The sequence below is a fragment of the Mixophyes fleayi genome, chromosome 2 (assembly GCF_038048845.1).
Source record: "Mixophyes fleayi isolate aMixFle1 chromosome 2, aMixFle1.hap1, whole genome shotgun sequence".
NCBI classification, from domain to species: Eukaryota; Metazoa; Chordata; class Amphibia; order Anura; family Limnodynastidae; genus Mixophyes; species Mixophyes fleayi.
Window position 1 is genome coordinate 103,698,114 of NC_134403.1, and position 16,030 is coordinate 103,714,143.

Below are 16,030 nucleotides of genomic sequence, written 5' to 3' on the forward strand. Positions count from 1 at the left end.
GAATGTTAAATAACATTTTATTTAAAACTATAGAGATGAGTGAACAATTTTGTGTTTCTATGGATTTCAGTTTTTGGCGGCAATCAAAATATTTTGTAAATTTGAAGCCAGAAACGTTTTGTACACAATCTGAGAAATAGAAAAGAGTTAATGATAATTCAGGAAGTATACAATTGTTTAAAGGAAGCACTGTTCTGGTCCAGCCATTCAATCTTAATATCAGAGACTTTTATCTACTCAGAAAATAAACAAAATTGGTGCCAGAGACAATATGATATTTAAAAGTACTTTCCAGCCAATGGAGGATGAACTCTTCAACATTTCCCCAATTACTTGATGAAGGAAGATCTAATCACCAGTAGTGTGGCAAACTGCTATCCTGTGTATCATATAATGAAGTCTCTGAGACTTTTCTTGGAAGCTCCTTCTGAAGTTAGATGCCCAGGAGGCACTTTCAGGAAAAGGCCCAATCACCTTATTGTAAGATATAGAGAACACTAGTGAAGTGAAAATAAGACCCTCAAAGTGAATAGCCTAATTAGGTATGACATTGGAAAACCAATATTTTCTTTTTTTAAAATAGGAAGAAGGCACCACACAGTTTGTCACACAGTTATTCTAGTTCTCTAGAGCAAGCATGGTTTTGTTGGCTGAGGATTACAGTTATTCCTCCTCAGCTTGCCAGAGATAAATATTACTTAAGATCACTGAACTGATTGTGCAAAACAAATAATTTCAATGGACACATATTAATTTGGGTATGCTTCATTCTGCTAGTTAGTTGTGTTTTAATGTCACTGGTCATAATAAAATAAGTCACTTTTTGAGCTCACACAATTGTAGAGGGGGGAGTTGCAATAGAGCCATTTCTTAATTAACCTCTCCTCCTCCAGGCTAAAATTAATCTTAAACTATCACTGTTTCAAAATATATATCTGAATTGCTGTCAGATAATTGCTGTTACCAAGTCATTCAGCCATTGGAATTCTCTCTGACAAGAATAATCTGGCACAATCTGAATTCTGCTGGAGTCTCAGCATCACCACCAGACCTGACACTACAGATAATTTTCCAGGAGTTTGCAAATTATTGAGGAAGCCACTGTTATGAACGCACAAATGGACCACTACAGACACAGTTTACATATGTATTTTATTTGCTGTCTTTATTTTAACTAATTTATTTATTTGCATAATATTTATTTTTGTGGTTGAATATTTGTTTTATTTTCTGATATCTTTAATCCTAGTCACATGTGTCACCTACTGATGCTTCAATATTTGTTTGACATTTCTTTACCTTGTAAAATAAAAATACATTTAATACTTTCAAAACCTGCATTATATCTATAATTCTTTTATATAACAAGTATTATGCCTGTAATTCTTTTATATTGTGTTTATTACTACTAATACCTGCAGCATGCAAACTATATATTTCTAGTCCTGAGACATACTTCTTACCACCTCGCTTCTACCTTTAACCCTTTGCCTCCCATGTTTTCCACTCTTCTTTTTCATTTTCTTCTTTTTCTCCTTTCCTTCTTTTCACAAATCCTGATTGTCTCTTTTTTTCTTTCAATAAAGTAAATAATTTGGCCAGTGCCACTACATATCTGGAGAAAGACGATTCCCTCATGACTTCATTATCTGAATTCTTGCAGGATTTTACTTGCTATATTGATGACCCTCACAAACACAAAAGAATTCTCATGTGGTTGATGACATAATGAAAGGCTGATGCCCAAAGCCACCAGTACTAAATAGGTTTGACCAAAAACATTATAGCATTAAAGACCAGGGGCTTGAATGAACCCCACCTAAATATCTGGAGAAACGTCTTTCTTGCACTACACTATTCCCTGCCATATAGCAGAGATGTGATGAGAAAGCAGAGGGAGCAGTGTCCCACTCTTTCAATCACTACCTATTCCCCTCAAGCTGGACCACAACCAAAAGAGGCAACTTTTGGGCGTATCTGTAGCCAATTAACCATTTAAAAATTGAATCAGAGAAAGAAAATAATTCTGGATATCTACTGTGCCAGTTCAAAATATTTTATATAGGAGAGTTCCCTAGGAAGAAGGGCAAAGAAACTAATGGTAAATGCTCTCACACAGGAGCAGTATCTTGTCTCTTTATTGCTTAAAAGTTTATGGACCAATTATCCAATAACTAACTACAGTTCTGCTCTATTTCAAACTTATCTCTCTAACCAGATTATAACAATTGTGCTCCTGTTGATTCTGGACCATTGGGTAAGTTCATTGATGCCAAATTTGCAAGTCAACTAAATATCCTTATGGTCACCAAAGAAGTTACAATTGAACTAGAGATATGAATGCCTTATTACATTTGTGCCTCTAATAGCAACAATCATGCTCTTTGAATTAATATCTCTGCCCATCATCTTGAGACTCTATTTCAAATCTGGTTTATTCATTTCCAACTTATCTTGGGGCATTTATGTCTAACTTCTAATTCTAAAATTGACTAGGTAACTAGGGAAATACAGTATATTTCACTTATTCTTATTATTCCTGCATTTGTGTGACCATCCAGAGCCCTGTCATCGGTAACTTAACATTTACTCCCTCTGAACCCTTGATTGCAATCTCTAAGCTTCCAGAAAGTTAGTTGAATTTCAAAGACATTTTTGAAAAAAACGCAAGCAAAACAAAATGTCATATGATTTTCCAACAAATCATATGCCTTAAAATGGTAAGAAGGCAGTATTACCTGGCACAATGGGTGATGGACAGGATCAATAGTCTCAGGTAAGAGGTGTGTGCAATATTGAAATATATGATGTATAATACAGTATTTATTGATCAGAAAAATAAAGATACAAATTAAAACATATAGATCATATATCATATAAGGTCCGGACCAGTAATTTCCTGGTATGTATATTCAAATAAAATAGGTACAATGTCCCATAATACCAGAATTATTACAGGTATTCCCCCATATAAAGTTCACATAGATATATCCTCTATAAGAATGGAGGGAATAGGCAGAAGTCCAACATCTTAGATATGTAAAGGAGAAAACTCAGTTCCATAACAGTTCTGAACAAATGGAAAATACGCAAACACCATAGTGTTTGGAACAACAACCCTTTTGCAAGCAAATTGCACACATGGCTTTGTTACATAGACAACATCTTGTGCATATGGACAGGAACACTGTCAGAATTGAAGCTATTCATCAAATACATCAACAACAATGATTTAAACATTCCGTTTATTTCTAATAGCAGTACCACTAAGGTTAGAGATCTATGTCCAAAACAACAGGTTGGAGACAAAACCTTTCTTCAAGCCTGCTGATTGTAATTCCTATATACCTACCTCAAGCAACCATCATGCTAACTGGTTGAGAAACATCCCTAAAAGTAAGTTTACCAGGTTGAGACGTAATTGTTCTACTGTGGGACAGTACGAAAAACAGGTAACCATCTTAAAAAGGAGATTTTTTCGAAAGAAATTACAATGAGGATTTGTTAAGTAGGGCCTACATTGGAGTAAGGAACACTGAAAGGGAAGAACTCATAAGAACAAAAGAAAAGAATAACAATAAAAAGAGTTTAGTTGAAATCCTCTTTATCACCAGATACAGTGAAAATTCATACAAAATTGAAAAAATTATTAAGAGATACTGGGGAGTCCTTTTACGTGAGGACACATTAAGAACAAGCCTCCCACCTAAGCCCAAATTTATCTATAGAAAGGCCGACAATTTAAGGAATCAGCTAGTTAAGAGCACTATACCTCCCAAGTTGAAGGATGTAAAAAGCACTTGACTAAATGAAAATGCACATCGTTTTTTCTACTGTGACCGCTGCACAGAGTGCATGGCTATAGGGACACCAAACCCTTAAAAACCTTTAGGTCAAATATCACTAATGTTACCTATACTAATAAAGACAAACTGTCCTGTGATACAACATGGTTCATCTATTTATTGGAATGTTCCTGTGGAAAACAATATATTTGGCAGAACAATTAGAAAATTGAGCACTAGAATTCAAGAACATCATAGGAACATCAAGAACAAAATAACAACACACAGTGTCCCTGACCACTTCCTCCATTTTCATGACCATGACCCCTCCAAGCTAAAGGGATTTTATTGGGATACATGAGGTGAACAATCCCTGGTGGGGAGAGGATTACATAAGGTTGATTTCCCAAGAAGAAACAAAGTGGATTTTCAACTTAAAAACCCTGTAACCAGATGGTCTAAATGTGGATTTTGACCTTAATACTGTTCTATAGTTTTACATGATCTTAAACCTAAAATGTGAGCCCTTATGTGTATAGATTAACTATTATACATCTATGTTTGCTATGTATTTATACACTGATCTCAAGCAAAATGGCTCCTCAAATGGTGGACAAGTGGTGACTACTATTCTTTCACCCACTACCATAATTATGCTAAAGATGAACCAATGGCTATGATTGTTTGCACAGTGAGTGCTTTTTGATTGGCCGGGAATGTTTGCAGCCAATTTAACCAATGACTGAACACTACTTATGCATTCAAATACTTTAAATGATCTTTATTCTCCCTCTTTTGTAACACTGACACCCCTGAGGAAGCCCTTATCGGGCGAAATGCGTAGGTTTAACTGCTCCTTGAGCAGAAACTATTCTCATCATTCATCTACACTCTCCACAAGTGTGCCCGCTTGTCGGGTAAATGGAACAGCAGAAACAGCCAACAGAGTCCCTATAATCTACTGCGTATGCGTGGACATTGGACGGACGTGGAGGAACTTGAATTACACAGCCTCCAGAGCAACCCCCTGTGAAGATACCGGGTTTATCTGGCCCAGTGCTACCCAGTACCTTCTAGGATTCGTATGGTCACTCAGGCAAAATGCAGTTATAAAAATACAACAGTATATTTATTGTTATACAAACAACACTAGAATATTATATACACACAGTAAATAAATGCCAGTCAGATTTACCACATCATCTGTCCCTTACCCCAATAACTTAAGGAGATATAGTCACCTGCTGTCCAGACTTCATGACCCATGGATCCCTCTCAGCTGCATATATAGACTTGAGTTAGAAAACGACAATTCAAAACTCCATCTTGCACCTTCCTGAATGAAATCCAAGCATGAGCACCCCTCCCCCCTGGAGTTGTTCCTTATATATCACAGGTCTAATTTCCACAGTCTTTCCCCTCCCTGGGCAAACCCCTGCGTCTATTCTACTTAACCATTGGTCAGTGCTGGACTAAAGGGGGGGGGGGGGTTGGACGGGGGAGTGAAGATGAGATGTCCTTTCACAGAAGCCCCCTGCTGGGATGCAGACAGAACGTCTGGACTAGTCCTAAGGAGAACAATTGATGCTTAATTGGCTTCCCCTACTTCCAAGGATAAGGTAGCAGTGAGCCCCTCCTAAAATTAACCCCTTACACTACTTTGTGATGTCACAGGGTCCCCAGCTGTTCCATGCTTCCTGTAGAGGAAGGAGGGGGGAGAATGAATGCAGCTCAAGCCCTCTCACCTGTATCCTAGACACCACCTGATCTTTACCCATAACCCTCCTGGCTTCAGTTTAAGGACAATGAATAACATTACTTCAAGTCATCAATATATAATACAAAATATACATATTTAAATTGAATTACAATGTCCCCTTAACCACATGTAATTGGACAATGCAGTTGTAGTCTGATGAGCTGGGGAAACAAAAGAAGGGCTATACAAAGTATTTGCTATAATTCACATATCACACTCGTTTTGTCACATTCCTCCCCTACTTTTTTAGCCCTTGTTTCCCAGTGGCTCCCTAGCCCCAAGTAATCATTTCTTCCAAGTCCAAAGTTTCTGGCCTGCTGTGGTTTCTCCTGGGTCTGATGGCAAGGTAGACAGCAGTACACAGTTCCTCAATCTCCCACCAGGGTCCCATGGCTGCAGGCATATCTTCCCACTCAGCTGGAGTGGGGGTTTATGCTGCCCTGTGTCATAAGATGAGACAACAATAAAACTGGGCCACTCCTGTGCACACATCCATGGTAGGAGAGTTGTAGTCCAACATCCCTTGTGTGCCTTATCCACCCTTAATTGCCCAACTGCAAATAGTCCCTTGGCCTGTCCTCTGTTTCTGGAGACCATGCTCCCCTCCCCCACATATTCAAGTGAAAACTGCCAAGTGGCAGGCAAACTTTTTGGCTCCTTGTCTGTTTGTTTCTGGCAAAGATCCAATCCCCCCTCCCCCAAACACTCAAGGGACAACTGCCCAGTGGCAGGCAAGCGTGGGGGCTCCATTAATTCTTTGCTTATGGGGAATCCTCTGTCCCCCTCCCAAACCACATGTGGGTGCCCCTGTAAGTATGTTTGTGTGCATCTCCCCTCCCCTGCTACCACATCCAACTGTTGCACTACTTCCCTCGCCTCTGGCGCATCGGGGTAGTGTGAATCCTCATTGGACACAGACTTGTCCTCCTGGCAGCAAAGCAAAGTGGATGGTCCAGTGCAGGCCTCTGGTATTGGGTCCTGGATTCCCAGATTTGGAGCTGGAGTGCGATGCATCAAAGCTGGTGGGGCTGGTGAATCTTGCTGTACTGGTGCCCTCTCAGACACCCACTCAGTCAACATCTCCTCATCTGCCAATTCTGCATAGGGGAAGGCATAAGTGTAATTTTCCCAGGGCCCCATGGTAGTGGCCTCTGACATGACAATTCCTTTATCCTCTCCCATTAATTCTGTCCTACAGTCTGTAAACATGATTTCTGCTGAGATCATATGTTGCGCAAGTTTATGATTCTCTTCTGTCACAATTGGGTAAAGCTGTACATCACTTGCCCCGGAGAGCACACATGCGGTATCCTGCGTTACTTCATTAAACAAATTCTTTTCAGGCACAACAGGGATGGATAACTGGTCTTTTCTGTAATTCTGTTCTAACTCAGACACAGTCTCAGGTTCCAATAACACTGGCAAATTATCAGAAGATGCTACTACACGGTACTTACTTGGTAGCTCTTTTCCATCCAAGTCACCAAATGGGAGAATTTCTCCTAATCCTTTCTGAGTAGTCAGAGGTACAACATCCTCACCAAGCAGTTCTTCTCCAGTCTCCCCCAAGATAGTAGCTTGGGCAACTGTATTTAATCCACTGGGATGGACCTCCCCCTGATTAACAGACTGAGCAGCCATCTTTTTAGAGTGTGATAAAAGATATTCCAATTGGCATTTTTCAGTATTCACTCGATAACACTGATCCTGCCACATTTCAGTGTCCGTAAATCCTTGCCGCCATACCTCATCCTCTGCTTCTTCAAAACTCTGTTGCAGACATTGCATTTGTTCCCAGAGAGGTATGTGGGGACCTAAAGTGAGCATCCATTTTCTATAAACACTAAAGGCATTGATGGGATTCTCCTGATCTTTTAACAAACGTTTCAGGATATCCATGTGTGTGCTGTACAGGTAAGGTACACCCCGGATCTGGCATTCCACTATCAGCTCCTCCATACTCATTGTCTCTAGTGGATCTGTAGAATCTGCTAATGGGACAGATTCTATTAATACATTTGCAGGGGATTCATCAGGCATGTCCCTGTGCTGTAATAGTCCATTTACGTCTTGTTTGTACTGCTGATTATTGTTGTATCTGGATTCTCCCTTGGCCAGATTCTGCATAGTACAAATAACTTCATGTGTAAAATCATCCCATGCTGGTTCATCCCGAAAATTACAGGCACTTGCCTCCTCTTTCAACATTAGGAACACATCCAACAGGTTCTCCAATTTCTCCTGTAGACTGGCTCCTTCCCACATAATAATCTTTGGGCACTCCTCATCCCAATAATCCAAAATGTGCTGCATTGTGGTGGGGTGGTGCAACACATCCATATCCCCATCCTGCAGACACTGCCACAGTCCTTCATCCCAGTACGCCTTTCTCCTGGGTGTACTGGACTGCTTCATCCCTTCCTTTGGGAACTTTTGCAACACTGGGCTGTGACCTGCTCTCTTGTTCCTAGAGCTCACACCCATTTTACTTCCAGGGATCACCTCACTGTGATTTCCTCTCTTTGAGACACGGTTCCATCTTCCGCTCTCCTCTGGCGGGGTGCGCTTCCCCTTATCAAATCGGCACTTAGACGGCATCTTCCCTCGCCTAAAGCCCACAACGCTTTTCGTGACACTTTCTACCTTAAAGCCTTTAGGAGTAAGTTCAGGATAATGTGGTAACTGGTTTCTAGTGCTAACTGCTTTGCAGAGCCCTGGAATGTATCACGATACAGTTCCCCTGCAGCTCTACCCAGATAGGACCTGGGACTGAGTGACCCCACTGCTTGCCACCAAAAATGTGAAGATACCGGGTTTATCTGGCCCAGTGCTACCCAGTACCTTCTAGGATTCGTATGGTCACTCAGGCAAAATGCAGTTATAAAAATACAACAGTATATTTATTGTTATACAAACAACAGTAGAATATTATATACACACAGTAAATAAATGCCAGTCAGATTTACCACATCATCTGTCCCTTACCCCAATAACTTAAGGAGATATAGTCACCTGCTGTCCAGACTTCATGACCCATGGATCCCTCTCAGCTGCATATATAGACTTGAGTTAGAAAACGACAATTCAAAACTCCATCTTGCACCTTCCTGAATGAAATCCAAGCATGAGCACCCCTCCCCCCTGGAGTTGTTCCTTATATATCACAGGTCTAATTTCCACAGTCTTTCCCCTCCCTGGGCAAACCCCTGCGTCTATTCTACTTAACCATTGGTCAGTGCTGGACTAAAGGGGGGGGGGGGTTGGACAGGGGAGTGAAGATGAGATGTCCTTTCACAGAAGCCCCCTGCTGGGATGCAGACAGAACGTCTGGACTAGTCCTAAGGAGAACAATTGATGCTTAATTGGCTTCCCCTACTTCCAAGGATAAGGTAGCAGTGAGCCCCTCCTAAAATTAACCCCTTACACTACTTTGTGATGTCACAGGGTCCCCAGCTGTTCCATGCTTCCTGTAGAGGAAGGAGGGGGGAGAATGAATGCAGCTCAAGCCCTCTCACCTGTATCCTAGACACCACCTGATCTTTACCCATAACCCTCCTGGCTTCAGTTTAAGGACAATGAATAACATTACTTCAAGTCATCAATATATAATACAAAATATACATATTTAAATTGAATTACAATGTCCCCTTAACCACATGTAATTGGACAATGCAGTTGTAGTCTGATGAGCTGGGGAAACAAAAGAAGGGCTATACAAAGTATTTGCTATAATTCACATATCACACTCGTTTTGTCACACCCCCCATTTTGGGGGAAATAAGGACTATTTGCACATATTCGTTAAGACGGTTGGAGGACTCCAGAGCGATGCCTAGGTGTATCTACTAACTGGACCCACTAAAACCGGAACCCAGGAACCTCCAGAGGGGACACCTACATCTCCTTACCTTGGCACAACGCTACAGAGGGTTCATTTGGTCGTAGCCTCCCACGAGCATTCCACCAGACTACTGAACAGTGAGTGACTCTCTAGTACCACCCTATTTAAGCACACTATTGTGTTTGCATCTTTTCCATTTGTTCAAGACTGTTATGGAACTGGGTTTTCTCCTTTACATATCTAATATGTTGGACTTCTACCTATTTCCCTCCATTCTTATAGAGGATATATCTGTGAACTTTTTATGGGGGAATACTTTTAATCATTCTGGTATTATGGGACATTGTACCTTTTATATTTGAATATACATACCAGGAAATTGCTGGTCCGGATCATATATTATATATGATCTACATGTTTTAATTTGTATCTTTATTTTTCTGATCAATAAATATTTTAATATACATCATATATTTCAATATTGCACACACCTCTTACCTGAGACTATTGATCCTGTCCATCACCCATTACGCCAGGTAATACCGCCTTCTTACCATTTTCTGGTTTCTATAGGGGAATTGACCTCTTCTCCAACAAAGTATTACCACAAGAGGCGGAATTTCACACATTAATACATAGTAAGCGCAGTTTATCCCCACTTTCATTATTTCTTGCAATTATATGTCTTGCTCTTTTTCAGAGTCTGATCTAAAGATTTTAGAAAAGGAAAGCTTGGATGACTCAAGCAAGGATTCATGCGGCCCTCTACATCTCCTGCTAGGGCACCAATTTTCTGTTGGTAAGAATGGCGGTTTGCTATGATAAATAATAAATAAAATAACTATTTTTAATATATATCCATTTCCCTTCATTCCATAGCTACCTTAATTATTATGATCTGCTAATACTTTTACTCTACTGAACATCACGGGGCTTATCACATTATTTGAAATAGTTTGGGTTCACAAAATGTCAAAACAAATGCCTTGTCTTGGAAGCTTGAAGATCCAGAGAATCGTTCTCTAGAACAAGAATTTACCTTACCTCAGGGCAAAATTAAACCTACACTACTTCCCATTCTAGAGTTGCAATGGCTACCAGAGTGACAAACTACTTCCTCAAACTCATAAAGCGATATCCTGATCTAATCTTTCCAAGCGACGAAAACCTTGTGTATCATCCTCTGATGTTTATTCAAACTAGACAATCACTAGAGGCCCTGTGTAACTATCATAACAAAAAGACTGCAGATCATGGTGATCTCCGCAACTTTTTTTCTTTATGAACCAAAATGACCATTTACCTGGTTTTGCACATTATGTCCTAGCATGCCAACCCCATACTTCAATAAAGGCTTCTCGTCACCAAACAATAAGTTTAAGTTTCTTTAAACCACTGCTGATATCTTTAGGTGCATAGATTGTAAGCTTGTGAGCAGGGCCCTCTTACCTCTCTGTCTATCTGTATTACCCAGTATTGTTTTATTAATGTTTGTTCCAAATTGTAAAGCGCTACGGAATTTGCTGGCGCTATATAAATAAATAAATGATGACGATGATGATGATGACGGAGATCTGTGTCCACAGACTTTATTTCTAAACATCAATAGGCTGTCTATAAACACTATTGAATGCCCTTTTGGATGTGGCTCACAAGCCATCACTTGCTAGGGGTTGGGTACTAAATAACGAGGTCCTAAACCCTGACAGCAATTAGGCGTACATGAGAACAGTGATGAATGGCATACTGATAGTGGTTTAACCCGACAGCTTGCAAAAGAGACTTGAAGAGGCCGTCTGGACAAGATCCGGACAAAATCACGTAAGTTTATAGAGCGACACTGTCATTATTGCTATTACACTGTTCATTTAAGGAGGCGCCGGGTGTAGCGCCAGTGCAATATTTGTTTTCCAAAGCATTCATCATATACATATCTATATAAATAAATATATATATATATATATATATATATATATATATAGTAACAAAGGGAGGCATTTAGCTGACAATAAGCAGAGAAAGCATACAAGCAGAGTAAAATATTCGTGCAGTAATGCACCTAGACTGATGATAAACCAGCTAAAGACTTATGTGTGACAAACAATAGTTTAAAGTTTGGTTAACTTACATGGTTTGAAATGTTCCTCCTCATAGTCAACAGACAAGGTGTGTCTGTGTCAGTGCAAAAAGAACCATTTATGGGAGTTTCCTCTTAAAGGGAAGGTGGGTGTGTCACCTGCCCATCAAGCTAGGGCTGTGGGAGGAGTGTCATGTATAAAAGCTTGCTTGTTTCATTGTTCAGGGAGACCAACACTGGGGAAGCTGGCTGTCATTTAGAGAGCTGGTCTTTGTCTAGCTAGCGTTTAGAGTCTCCAGAATTGTAGTGAAATCCGTACGGTGTCAAATACATTTACCATCCTTACAATAAAACTGCATAAAAAGGAATAAGTTCTGCATCAGCAGTAGTGGGCTCTTGCCACTAGCAGTAGCAGGCTCTTGGTGTCAGGAGTGGGATGCTCAGGGAAGCAAGTTTCAGCTACCCAACCCGCACAGATGTTAACATGGAGGAAGTGCTGAGAACCCTTGTGAATGTGGCCACTGTGCAGCAAGAGCTGCAAGCCCAGATGCTATGAGTCGCGAAGACACAGGTGGAAAACACCAGACTCTTAAGCGAGGAGTTAGGCCAGATGAGGCATGACAGAAATAAACCACCTGGTCCGACTCTGCAGAAAATGTTGCCAGCTGATGACATAGATACATATCTGTTGTTCTTTGAGAGACTTGCAAAATAGGCAAAATGGCCTCCTGAAGATTGGGCTGAGAGGCTGGCTCTATATCTGACTGGTGAAGCTCAGCGACAAAATATCTATCTATCTATCTATCTATCTATCAATCTATATATATATATATATATATATATATATATATAAATTTATAAATATATATATATATATATATATATATATATATTACCAAGCAGCTGGGATTAACCGAGATTTATGTATACACACCTACATGATTTGCCTTCAGATCAGTTTCCTTCATCTCTCATAACCATCTGCTTTAAAGAGATCTGCCTACACTGCTGTCTGTAAAGATCTGCCTACACTGCTGGGCGTGAGTGCATAGACACTTCCACATTTACCCAACAACATTCCATTAGTGAAAGTGATTTTTAGTCAATTTATAAAATCAAATCGAATGATACAATGTGTTTTTGTACGATAAAACATAATCATGGGAACATGCACAGTAATGTGACATCGGACCCGAACAGTCGTTTATGGTGTGATTGGAACAATAATTGGTTGAAAGACCTTTAGTGTCTCCCCAGCTTTAATCACCTCTGGTATTGACTGTGGTTTATCTGACCATGCTCTTGACCTTTTGATCATTTACTTGATTTTATTACTCCCATTACTGTTGTTTGTTTTTATTCTAGCCATTGTAATCCGATCCTGCTTTCCGTTTCATCCATGGTGCCTGTATTTCTGATTCCAGTTATTTTGACAAATGAAATATATAAAATGAGCTGCACCCCTTCATATTTTTTGCTCTTTAAATGACCTCCATATGACTGCTTCATTATAATGATGTAAAATGCTAGGAAGCAAATGTAACCATAGCTGGCTTCCTAGGCAAGTTAGGCTGGATTCCCAGTTAGTTATTTTAGATATTAACAGCTGAGTTCAAAGGATAGCTGTAGGGATATGAACAAGCAGTCACCATATGTAACAACATAAATGGAGATTTACAAACTGATGCATGATACAGACAGAATTTTAGAGACCACTATAAAAAAGTGATCAATATACAGTGTCTACTCTGTTCTGGATGCCACTATGCAATGCAGACCCACACAAAACTCTGCTGGTTTTACTACGCTGGCCTCCCAAGTCTTGTGCGGCTTTACAAATCTCTTTACAACATGCTGGTAAATAATGAAATACATTTGAAATAAAAGTTAAGAGGTATTATATGATAAATCACCTAAGGAATTTTTTCAATGGGATTAGAAATTTACTAGCATTTCTTAAACTAATTCAACCTTCATTAAATAATTTGTAGATAAATTTATTCAAGTAACAATGAAAATGTTCTTTACTTTTTTTGTAGAATTGAATAAAAAGTTACTGTTTTTCCATCATGGTTTTCTAACCGAAACACTGACAACACTTTAAATATTTTATTTCTTGAAGTGTCATAGGCGGGGACATATTGTATTCAGAAATGTTTGATAAACAACTATTTGGGTGAGCTGTCATGAAATTTAACTATAGCAACTTGCAGAAAAGTTCAGCACCTTACGCATTTAGAAAAGGATATAGCAATCACAAATAAGTGACAAATGGAATCTTCTCTGTAAATAAACCAATATGTCTTCTTCTTGGCATATGTTTACATCCTGGGATATCAGCCAAGCTGTGTGCGTACAGACATATTTTTAGAGAAAAGTTCTAACCGCAGAGCATTTCACTTAAAATTAGGAACAAAGAACAAAAAACCTGACACATTTAACAATCTTTGCAAAATAATGCTGCACGATTGAAATTGCTGGTAAAATGAAAGAACAGAGGAATAAATATTCCAAGTTGGGGTGGAAGAGCTATTGTTTAGAAACATATACAATCTTGATTTCTTGTTTGAGCTACAACAAGTTATTATCTTCATGGAACAGTTTTAAAAAAGGGAAATTGCTTTATACCGAAAGAGATGAATCAACTGGTATCAAAGCAGTATATTTTAGAACCAAAACAACTATTTTGTTCTAACAAGTGTTTGGTGGTAAATTAAAGAAATGCCACAAATACTATTTCTACCCAAATACTTCCCTTTACCTTATGTTCTATTTATGAGTGTTTAGTGCTGCAATTTACCTTGACAATGTAAATTGCTATTTTACTGTACCCAGTACTTGTAACTCTTTAATAGACAGCACAGATTGTTTTGTCTAAGATACATAACTTCTATGATTCAATCTTTGTGCTCTAATTTTGCTTCCCCATTCCACAGAATTGCCATTTCACATTGTACAGATGTAACAAGAATTAAAGAGACATGTCACAATTTTCTCATTCTGCTGTTCATGCATTACCGTTTCACCTCATGTTATGTTACCATAGCATAGCTCCTGAAGTGATTAATACTTTTTGCTTGCAGTACCAATACTGGTTATTTGGGGGATAGCAATGTTACATTACAAAAGTGATTCATATATAAGTTTCACAATGTACCTCTCTCTGCAGTGTCATCATCTCAGCTTTGGATAGCCCTCATCATTTATTTGGATCATAATAACTTGTGCCTGGCCTTTTAAAGTATGCCTTTTCCAGTAGACTGGTGCCAGTTTATCAATTATTTGCTGTTCCTGGTCTTATTCTCAGTACTCCTGTGATCCATACCTGATTGATTTCTTAGTATCTGACTCCTGTTTGGCTTATTGTTCTTCACCTTTTCCATTGACACTGACTTTTACTCCATTGACTTTGATTATGTTTAATCCTTGGTACTGCTGTTGACCTCCAGACTTTTGAACCTGGTTTGCTGACCTTCCTTTTCTGTACTCCTTACATGGGGTTTGCAAATATCACCTGTGATAATTCAGTATCTGCCTGCAGACAACCTATTGGTAAGTCTATAGTCCCTGTTATTAATAGACTATAGGCTAGATTTACTAAGATGCGGGTTTGAAAAAGTGGGGATGTTGCCTATAGCAACCAATCAGATTCTAGCTGTCATTTTGTAGAAGGTACTAAATAATTGAAAGCTAGAATCTGATTGGTTGCCATAGGCAAAATCCCCACTTTTTCAAACCCGCAGCTTAGTAAATCTAGCCCTATGTCTCTGAACATTTTGATATATTCAGTTCCTGCTACCTATTGAGGATTTTTCCAGCATTTAGCTATTACCTGTGATTTTACAGCTTCTGCTGCAAAAAAATATTTGTATATTCCTACAGTTCCTGTCATTATAGACTGTGGCTCTGAACATATTGCTAAATATTTTACTACTGCTCCCAATATCTGCTGCCATTGTACTATCAATTTCTTTGAACTCTATCTTTTACCTGTAGTGCCTATGGACTGGTTAAAGCTGTATTTACCATTGCCTGCATCTAGTAATTACCTGTGTGATCTTAGTTTTAAAGAACTCTGTATTCATTTTTAAAAACTCTCTGTGGTTTACATACCAGGAACCCTGACAATAAGATTCAGAATAACATAGATGCAACAGTCAAGTTCACTGGTCAAATGTGTTTAACTGGCCCTTGTTAGAAGTTGCTAATTATGACTTTCTACTTTGTCTCTTTTATTGTTTCAAAGTTATGAATTTAAAAAAAGAGCATGTACCCGCCCTACATTGGGGGGATATATACAATGACACAAGCTAGAGGATAAATATGGCTCTGTTCAAATGAGATACATAGAGGAGTGGGGAACAACTGATACTTAAGATAGCAGAACAACAATTTGCGGTGGGGGAAGTGGGTGTGGTTGTAAGACAGAAGAATACTGCAAAATGGAGTGCCCCTGCTGTATAGTGAACCAGACACAGTGTGGCCAATGTATGGCTGAAACCACTATGAGCAGGAAAACAGACACAAAATGAATACTGCTCCAAAGACACACTGTACAGCATTGAGGT